Below are 10,809 nucleotides of genomic sequence, written 5' to 3'. Positions count from 1 at the left end.
CATTGTAACTACCTTAATTTGTCGAGTGGAGAACATCACAGCTTGGACAGCCACAGCCCGTACCTTGTATCAGAGAATTGTTCGAGATTGGATAATTAAATCACTTTCAAGTGCTCCATGCACTAGCCAGGGCCTTCTTCAGGTTGGGCTTATCTATTTCGTTGTTGAAAACCAATATTTTATGTTTTTGTAGTTACCTTGTCATCATCATCACCATCACCATCATATTCTCCACAATATGGAGGGCATGCTGTGATATGTCGTTTCTTGTATGACCATAATTGTAAGTTTATTTGAAAATTAAAATTCAAATATGTTTTTTAAAGTGTCAAACGCACGATGATCTTTTACTTGGGTTTATTGTCATTCTCTGCTCAAAAAAGTAACTTCATAGAAAATTTAAGGTTTGATTTTGTGCTTCTGCTTCTTCTGTTGAAATTCCTTTGATTTTGATTATTACTTACTTTCTAATGCATATATATATATATATATATAAATATATATTGGTGACAGTGTAATTATATCTTTATTTTTATGAAGTCCTCACCAGTTTCTCTTTACACTATGTGTGTATGTATTTCACATCAGAATAAACTTTGTAAAGCAAATACTTGGCAAAGAGCACAGCCCACAATTGATGTTGTTTTACTTTTATCTGAGATAAAAATTGGCATTGGGAAAAATGAATGGCCAATACAAACAGCAAATATTCTTGCAGTAATGGCTGCGACAGCTACGCTTCCGGGGCAAACTTAAAAGTATCTGAGTCTTTTAACTTAGATGTTATCAGTACTGGTTAGTGTAACCAAGCTGCAGCGACAGTTAAGTGCAACCATGCTGGAGAAATTGCTGGAATGAGAAGGTTGTATAACAGCATTGGTGGATTTCAATCTGGTGTTGCACCTCCTGGTGGTCTTGGACTTGGAGCTGGACTTCAGAGAATTATATCGAAAGCTTTTCCTCAGCACCCACAAGTTGAGGATGACTCTTTTAATGGAATGTTGCTTAATAAGTTTGTGCGTTTACTTCAGCAGTTTGTCAACGTAGCAGAGAAAGGTGGGGAAGTGGTCAGATCTGAATTTCGTGATACTTGCTCTCAGGCCACAGTGCTGCTTTTGTCACATTCGGTAAACATTTCTTGCTGCTGCATATATCATCTGATTATGCTAATGCAGACTAAAGTTTAGGTTAGAAAAATAAATACAAATACACTTTATTTAAAATCTCTGCTTTTGTTATTTTTTGAAGGAAAATATGGTTGTGCTGCCTCTTATCTTAAAGATGTAGCTTTATCTTTGGACAAGTTGCGGGAAGGCTATGTTGAGGTGTGTCTAATCACTACAGTAGTATTCCTCTGATGCTAGAATGGTTTTTGTACTTAGAACCTTTAACAAATGTCCTATACATTATGATGATGGGATGCTATAGTATACGGTTTCTAATTTGGTTACTTGTCTAGAAGAGGACACTTTTTAAAACACACTTTTGAGTGCATTTTATTAGGGAGATTAATTACAAATTTTTCTGTTCCTTTCATTTGTGTGTTCTATTTATTCTAGTTTTTATCTAATAAATTTGAACCAATAATATAATTTTTATCTATTAGAAATGTGATCAGTATTATATTTCATATAAAATTTAGATTGTATTTTATGTGAATATTAGATTGAATGAAATTTGTTGTTTGGATGTTTTGGATAATTATTACCTGTTTTGTATGTGGTAATAAGCAAAAACAAACTTTTCATTAAAAAATGAAAAATCACTTTTTATACCGGTTTAAGTCAGAAGGGGTATGAAAGGTGGAACTTTTTATACCGGTTATAGAACAAATATAGAAAGTTGAAACTTTTTATACCGCTTATATCTATACCGATTCTACAACCGGTATAAAACACTTTTCTTAACCGGTATAAAAAGGTTTTTTTGCACTAGTGATGATATTCTATAATCATTCTTGGTTAAAGTTCTTTTTTTTTTTCCGAGGTTTGTTAAGATATTTTCGATTAATATTGTCGAAGCTTTTATCCATTGAAGTAGATCCAAATTGTTTTCTCAATCGAGGCTAATTTTCCAACATTGTTAGTTGGATTTTTTTGTTTTGTCGACATTGACTAAAGCAATCCTAGTTAAGGTTAATAAAAATTTTCAAGTTAACATTTAAAAAAAAATCCTAAACATTATTGTCAGAAAAATAACATTTTTAAGGACTACTAATAAATTATATTATATAAATATATATTTTTATATTTTTATTTATTTTTATAATTTGTTGTTAGTTAAAAGGATGAAATAGTAGATTTATAAAAATTAATTATTTAATTTTGATATGCATAAACATATACATAAATGCCAGAGACACGTGTACTTTATCATTGATCAAGTACATCACTGACTCAGTAGCATAGTCAATTGAAGCTGTAGCTACTGCAACAAGATTGCAGAATGTCCTTAAATCAATTTGGCTGAACAATTATTTATCTTAAATTTGTTTAATTTCTCACATTTTTAGTCCAAAACATGCAGCTAGCTATGATGGCAATTAACATTGTGACAATTTCTTCACATCTGTTTAATGTTGACAGGTTGAGACCATTCCTTCACAGGTACTACTTTGTGACTGTTCGTAGTTCATGTGTTATATTTTGCAACCGAGTCGTAACCTTTTACACAAAAACTTAAGACAATGATGTTATGGGTCTTTATTTTTATATAGTGTTTAACTTTGTCTATTATATCCAATGTGAGACTTTGATTCACACTTGGACTATTTCCAACAATCTTCTTCCAAGAGTGAGTCCACTTTTTTTTTTTTTTTCTTTTTCATATGATATATTTTTCTTTAGGTATAAGTGACCCCTGGTTTACACCAAAATCTTAAGGCAATGATGTTATGAGTCTTTATTTTTATAAGTGTTTAATTTTGTCCATTCTATCTAATGTGAGACTTTGACTCACACTTGGATTATTCCTAACTTGGATTATTCCTAACACGAATCACTATAGTTCTTCACCTTGAGTTGTATCTTGATTTTTCAACTCTTTCATCCATGTGTTCTTAGCCATTGATGTGGGTAAAAGCACTTATGAAAGAAAGTATAATTTTTATTATGAAATTTACTCTTAAAGTAGCAACAACAAATAACCTAGAGTTAAATAATTAGAAGGGAGAAAAAGTATTCAGAGAAGGAAAGATAAATAAGCAGATAGGAAATATCACTAATAAAAAAAAACTTTTTATGTTTGTTATTGTTGACATCAGAGAAATGTCTGACGTTATTACCTGTGTTATAAATTGATATTGGAGGTATCATCAAATGTAATTTTAAGTCGAACGTGGTCTGTAATACACTTAAATTAATGTTTGTTCTCTAAGGAACCAAAATAAAATTTGGAGCCAATTTAAATAAAAAAGGGCAGAATTTTACGTATGTTAGGACATTAATAGAAGTAAAATTCCGTCAAATGTTGCTCTAATCGACATAATTTTACGTCTGTTAAAACAAATGTCAAATTCTTTCTTTTTTTATGTTTTACTTACATTTGTCAATTAACCAAATCTGATGATAATCAGAAAGTCACAACGCAGAATATATATTTCAAAACAAAAATTATGGTAATACAAAATGTAGATTTCATAATCTAAAATTCTTTCTTCAACGTTTTAATCTAAACTAAATATGATAATAATCTTAAAGCTAAACCTAACTCCAATTTTGGAGGAGAAATGTTGCCCACTCTTTTCTTATTTGCTGCATTGCCCCATGTGAAATAGATGATCAATTCTTGAGGGACTAAAGTGAGTAAAGTCGTAAAAATTAATGAGAATGAATTAGAGTGGCAAGAATTGACTAATGAAAACATATAAAGCAATGAAAATGAGAATGTAACATGCAACAACAATGGAAAGCACGAAAAACAGTGAGTTACTATGAAAAATAAAAAGTGTTTGATGGAATGTCCGAGTGAAAATGAAAACCGGACAAAACTGTTTGATAAAATGCCTGAACGAAACTGAAATATTAAATGAATTATGAGAGCAATTGGAACACACTTTAATCAATACAACAATGTAATGAGCTACTTTAGAACCATAAAACTAAACTAAAACAACAAATTGAAACCAAGAAACAAAATTAGACAGCAAACTGAAATGAAAACAGTGAGTAGTGTATGCGACTGAAAACTAAATTATGAAGATTGATAAGAAAAACTGAATTAAGATGCAATAAAATGGTTTGAATCATGGACGCAACATGCAATGTAGTCTAGAAACATACTAATTGAAAACTATAACCGAGAATTGATACTAAGAACAAGTGCAGAATTAGATTTTTAAGATGGGGAAAACTAACTAAACTAATAAACCTAACTTTCTAAAATGGGGTAAAAACTGAAATATGCAATCAAAACTGGAATTAAAGCCATGAACAAGATTCAAATGATGAAACTAAACTTAAATAATGCATAAAATTGTAAAATGAATTCAGAAACTGAAATCTAATATGCAGAACCAGTGCTAAAATCTGAAAATGAAAGATCAACTATATTAACTACCATAACTATATTACCTACCATGATGAACAAATGAGAACTCTGAATTGAAATGTGAATTATGAAATGGAAACACAAGTTGAATCATGAAAACAGATTAGGGACCAATTTAACCGGTTCAGCATTTTACAAGTTGTTCTTCAATGATTGCTTAAAACTGCTGAACTCCAATTCTCTGCACCATACAGCTGCTGTCACCTTTTTTTTTTCTTTTTTCTGAAAATCCTAATATCAACAAAAATAAATTACTAAAAAAAATCTAACTGTTAGAATGCAAAATTAAAAAAGATTTAGAAAAACTAATATTTATTGAAGGAAAACCAAATCTGTCCTTAAACAAAGAAATAAAAGCAAAAGGTCTAAAAAAAGTATAATTAGTCTAGAAAAGTATGAACAAATGGAGACTTATCAGCAGGTTATTAAAAAGGAATTAAAGTTCATGATGTATAAAGAGATAATTGTTTCCTGTGTTCATTGTAATATTACAGCAGGGTCTGAGGCTGTAAAATTCTACAACATATCATATAGATAAATCAAAATATCATGAAAACCATCGATACCACTTATTTAAATTAACAATCTTAGAGGAAGTAAGATGAGATTCAATTAGCGGTTCAATCTTGATCTACTAAACAAATAATTCTTGGGAAATGTTTTTGTAAGATGGTCACTTCAACTCTCCAAATCTTATACACTCATGATGTCTTTACATCATGTTATCATGACTTTATTAACTAAGAACAGAGATGGGAAAGGACATAATATGCTTACTATTAAACCAAATTGAAAAAATGATAAAAAAGAGGCGAAGAAGTACTAATAAATTAAATCTCGGCTAATTAGAAATTACTGACTAAACATCTACTGAACTAGCTTAATTACCTCATGATAGTCAATTAAGTGAATAAATAGAGGATGAGAATTAGTACATCAAAATAAATTTGCATGAATATAAGATAAAGCAGAAAAGATATTTACTTTTATATAAAGTTTTGGTTTCAAAATACGATATACCAAGTCAGATGTCACTACTGCTTTATAATCAGACAAGTTTTGCTTTATATTCATGGATTACAGCTGTGAGCAATTTGTCTGATTCGAAAGACTCAACTATTATTGCTTCACGGGGACTCAACTTTCCCTCCATTCACAATTTCATACTTTACAACCTTTGAATGAATATTACTACTCACATTTATAATGGCGAATCAAACTTATCGAATGTTTGAACTGTCCATTCGTAATCTAAAGAGAACTGTGGAACAAAGCTGAGAAAAATTGCGATAAAAGAAAATGATGTTCCACTATCCTTAAAGTCAAGTCATCGTCGTAAAATAGCCACATACTCGTTTCATCGGTATAGCATCCCTGCACTTGGATTTCAAATTACACACTTCCATTCACCATTCACTCCATTTCCAACTCTTACGATGGCAGCAGAACTTGTTAGTGGTGCTCTTCTTTCTGCTTTTCTTCAGGTTGCATTCGAAAAGCTGGCTTCTACTCAGTTTGCTGATTTCTTTCGCGGCAGAAAACTTGATGAGAAGCTTCTCGGCAATTTGAACATCATGCTGCACTCCATCAATGCTCTCGCTCATGATGCAGAACAAAAACAGTTCACAGATCCACACATTAAAGCATGGCTTTTTTCTGTCAAAGAGGCTGTCTTTGATGCAGAGGATATCTTGGATGAAATAGACTATGAAATCACCAGATGCAAAGTGGAAGCTGAATCTGAACCTCAAACCTTTACTTACAAGGTATCAAATTTCTTCACCTCTACTTTCAGTTCGTTTAACAAGAAAATTGATTCAGGACTGAAAGAAGTGGTAGAAAAACTAGAATATCTTGCCAAGCAAAAGGGTGCTCTTGGTTTGAAAGAGGGTACTTATTCTGATGATAGATCACGTAGTAAAGTGTCACAGAAATTGCCATCATCTTCTTTGGTGGTTGAAACTGTTATTTTTGGCAGGGATGCGGACAAAGAAATGATCTTTAATTGGCTCACATCTGAAACCGACAATCATAACCATCCATCAATACTTTCTATTGTGGGAATGGGTGGGTTGGGTAAGACCACACTCGTCCAACATGTATACAATGACCCAAAGATGGAGGAGGCTAAATTTGAAATCAGAGCTTGGGTTTGTGTTTCCGATCATTTTGATGTTTTGACAGTGACAAAAACAATTCTTGAGGCAATCACTAAATCTAAAGATGATAGCAGAGACCTAGAAATGGTTCATGGAAGATTGAAAGAAAAAGTATCTGGAAAGAGATTTCTTCTTGTTTTAGATGATGTTTGGAACGAAAGGCGAGAAGAATGGGAGGCTGTGCAGACTCCTCTTAGCTATGGGGCACCAGGAAGTAGAATTCTTGTGACAACACGTGGTGAGAAAGTTGCTTCTAACATGATGTCTGAAGTGCATAGGCTAAAGCAATTAGAAGAAGAGGAATGTTGGAAACTTTTTAAAAAGCATGCACTAAAAGATGATGATCATGAATTGAATGATGAGAAAAAGGAGATTGGTAGAAGGATAGTTGAGAAGTGCAAAGGATTACCCCTTGCTCTGAAAACAATTGGAAGTCTTCTCCGCACAAAGCCATCCATTTCAGATTGGCAAAGCGTATTGGAAAGCGACATATGGGACTTACCCAAAGAAGTTGAAATTATCCCTGCTTTGCTATTGAGCTATCAACACCTTCCTTCTCATCTCAAGATGTGCTTTGTTTATTGTGCCTTATTCTCCAAAGATTATGAGTTTGACAAGAAGGAATTAATTTTGTTGTGGATGGCTGAAAATTTTCTCCATTACTCTCCAAAGAGCAACAATCTAGAAGAAATTGGTGAACAATATTTTGATGATCTACTAACGAGGTCTTTCTTTCTTCAATCAAGCTTTAAAATGCGATTCACCATGCATGACCTTATGAATGATTTGGCAAAATATGTTTGTGGAGACTTCTGTTTCAGGTTGAAATTTGATAAAGGAAATTGTATACCCAAAACATCCCGTCATTTCTCATTATCATTCCTTGACACAGAATACTTTGATGCTTTAGGGAGTTTAACTGATGCTGAAAGATTGCGTTCATTTCTTCCACTTACAAGTAACGCTTTCTATGAGAATCTTCCTTGTCAATTCAAGGTTTTGACACATGAATTGTTCTCCAAGTTGAAGTTTTTACGCGTCTTATCTTTGCATGGATATTCTGATCTAAAAGAGGTCCCTGATTCTGTTGGTAATCTTAAACATCTTCGTTCGATAGACCTTTCCTGTACTTTGATACAAAAACTACCCGACTCAATATGTTTGCTTTATAACTTGCTAATACTGAAGTTGAACCATTGTTTTTACGTGGAGGAATTGCCTTCAAATTTGCATAAACTCACAAAATTGCGTTGCCTGGAATTTGAAAATACAAAAGTGACAAAGATGCCTATGCATTTTGGAGAATTGAAAAACCTCCGTGTACTGAATATGTATTGTGTTGATAGAATTAGTGAGTTTAGTACTAAGCAACTAGGAGGACTCAATCTTTATGGAAGGCTATCAATTAATGATGTGCAGAATATTGTGAATCCTCTGGATGCATTGGATGCAAATTTGAAAAATCAACACCTTGTGGAGCTTGAGTTAAAATGGAATGCGAATCACATCCCCGATGATCCAAGGAAAGAAGAGAAAGTGCTTGAGAATCTACAACCTCCCAAACACTTAGAACATTTGTCAATAGAGAACTATGGTGGTACACAATTCCCAAGTTGGGTATTTGATAACTCATTATCAAATTTGGTGTTTTTACATTTGGAGAACTGTAAGTATTGTCTATGGTTGCCTCCCTTGGGACTTTTGTCATCTCTGAAGTCCCTCGAGATTACGGGGCTTGATGGAATAGTGAGCATCGGTGCTGAATTTTATGGGAGCGACTCTTCTTCATTCAGGTCCTTGGAAACATTGAAATTCTACAACATGAAAGAATGGGAAGAATGGGAATGTAAAACGACTTCTTTTCCACGACTTCAACATCTTTCTATCGATAAATGCCACAAGTTGAAAGGTCTGCCAGAACATCATCTTCATTTAAAGGAACTGTTTATCAAGTCCTGTGATAAGGTCATCATTAGTGGAAACAACATGGACACATCGTCGCTTCAAGTATTGAGTTTTTATTCATGCCCACTTGTAAATGTTCCTATCACCCATTACCATCTCCTTGAAGAAATGAGGATTGGCAATGGTTGTGACTCTCTTACAATCTTTCAGCTTGATTTCTTTCCAAGGCTTCGTTTACTTAAATTGAAAAGGTGCCAAAACTTACAGAGAATTTCACAGGAGCAGACTCATAATCATCTCAAGGAACTAACAATTGTTGAATGCCCTCAATTTGAATCCTTTCCCAATGAAGGATTATCTACTCCGCAACTACAAAAGATTAAAATCCGAGGAGATGAGAATCTGAAGTTGTTGCCAAAATGCATGCAAATCCTGCTTCCGTCTCTCGGTGAACTGCGAGTAATTGAGTGTCCAAAAGTGGAGATGTTTCCAGATGGAGGTTTGCCATCAAATATAAAAGATGTGTCTCTTTCAAGTTTCAAACTTATCGCCACCCTGAGAGAGAACTTGGATGCCAACACATGTCTTGAAAGCTTGTGTATTGAAAATGTAGATGTGGAGTCTTTTCCTGATGATGTTTTGCTGCCACACTCAATTACTGTTCTAAGAATCTCTGATTGTCCAAATCTTAAGAAGATGGATTACAAGGGTCTCTGCCACCTCTCCTCTCTCAGACTTTTTGATTGCCCCAACCTTCGATGCTTACCAGAGGAGGGTTTGCCCAAATCCATGTCTTCTCTCTCAATCTGGAACTGTCCATTGCTCGAACCTCGTTGTCGGAGGAATCCAAAAGCCCAAGACTACTGGAATAAGATTTCTCACATTGAAGAGTTGAGAATTGGGCACAGTGATGAAGTGGAAGTTTAAAAGTTTTGAACAATATCAGCAAGTATGTTACAAAGATTTATTGATCAAGAAATTGTAAACAAAAATTACTTTAGTATTTTTTTTTATTAATTTGTTGCTCTGCTAAATTTCATGTTAAATCAATTTATTATTCTAAACTAATCTCAGTTAGCTAGAACTATAATTTAAAATTTATTATATCTAATATTTCTCATTGTGGTGATTTTGCTTTAGAATTTAGTATTCATAAGTTCAATTTTATTTCTACGAAAAATTCCTTGTTAAAAAAAAAAAATCAAGACGTTCAATTTGAACGTCTGTCATCTCATATTGTGTTATTTTTTAATGTTACTTTTAGATAATTTGATTTAAATTCATTAGATTTTCATTTTTTTTGTCTGGTTAAAATATTTCAATTACCACTAATTTGAAAAAATTATTTAAATATAAAAAAATTGTTAATAATTTAAAATATTAATAGTGATTATTTTTTTCAGCCGTTTGATGTTTTTTTTTGTCAAAGTTTGTTAAGATAATTTCTTCTAATATTGACCTTTTCTCTATAAACATAAATCGAAATTGTTTTCATTGAAGATAACCAATTTTTTTTTTTTTTTTTATCAATGGCAGGTGTGAGAACCCTCCCTCGCTGCCACCCACTTCACAGAAAACAGCACACTCTCCCCTTGCACTCTTTTCCTTCTCTATTTCTTTCTCTGCCTTCTCTCTACCCGAAAACATTTTAATTCACATCCAAAAGTCCGAAATCCTTCCCACTGTTATAGAATTCAGACCTGAGGCTAGATCAAGACCACTTCCTCAAGCTGAGCCTTCCCTCCCTACGCATAAGTCAATATGTATTCCTCCCTTGTCTTCCAATTTTCGAATTTTAGGTATTTCTGTCTTTCTAAGTTGAGGTAGGGTTTGTTCTTACACTTGGCAATTGTAATTTAGTGCCTTAGGTTGTGAGATTGAGGTGTCCCCTTTGTTGAAAGAGTCCTTACTTGTGGAAATTTCAAAGGTATGGGGAGCTAGCGATTTTTACTCAAATTTGTATAACAATCTGTTTTGATGAGTCTGAATTGCATGTTTAAGTGTTGAAAATGATGTTTGAATTGCATGATTTTAGTATGTGTTGATTTTGTGAAGAATCTGGACTCTTGCATGTGGGAACAGGTTCGTAATCTGGTATTTTCGTCTGGGCGAGTGGCTCTCGCCTGAGCGAAAACACCAGAAAACCCACCCATGTTCCTGCGCGAAGTCTCGCCTAGGCGAGCTGAGGTCGCTTAAG

At 33.4% G+C, this 10,809-nt stretch overlaps 1 long non-coding RNA gene and 1 pseudogene across 1 annotated transcript; both read left to right on the top strand.

The window, feature by feature from the left end:
- Positions 1–10: 10 nt before the first annotated feature.
- On the top strand, positions 11–1,527 carry LOC146887323 (uncharacterized). The gene is made up of 3 exons (XR_014994483.1): positions 11–142; positions 589–1,127; positions 1,249–1,527. It is a non-coding gene; the product is annotated as an uncharacterized LOC146887323 (long non-coding RNA).
- A 4,140-nt stretch (positions 1,528–5,667) lies between these two features.
- Positions 5,668–9,217, top strand: LOC146887322 (putative disease resistance RPP13-like protein 1; annotated as a pseudogene).
- Positions 9,218–10,809: the final 1,592 nt, after the last annotated feature.

Source organism: Vigna unguiculata, chromosome 4 (assembly GCF_037176805.1).
Source record: "Vigna unguiculata cultivar grain cowpea cultivar isolate G323 ecotype 2 chromosome 4, ASM3717680v1, whole genome shotgun sequence".
Lineage (NCBI taxonomy): Eukaryota > Viridiplantae > Streptophyta > Magnoliopsida > Fabales > Fabaceae > Vigna > Vigna unguiculata.
The sequence above is the reverse complement of the archived record's forward strand: the minus strand, read 5'-3'. Positions and strand labels throughout refer to the sequence as shown.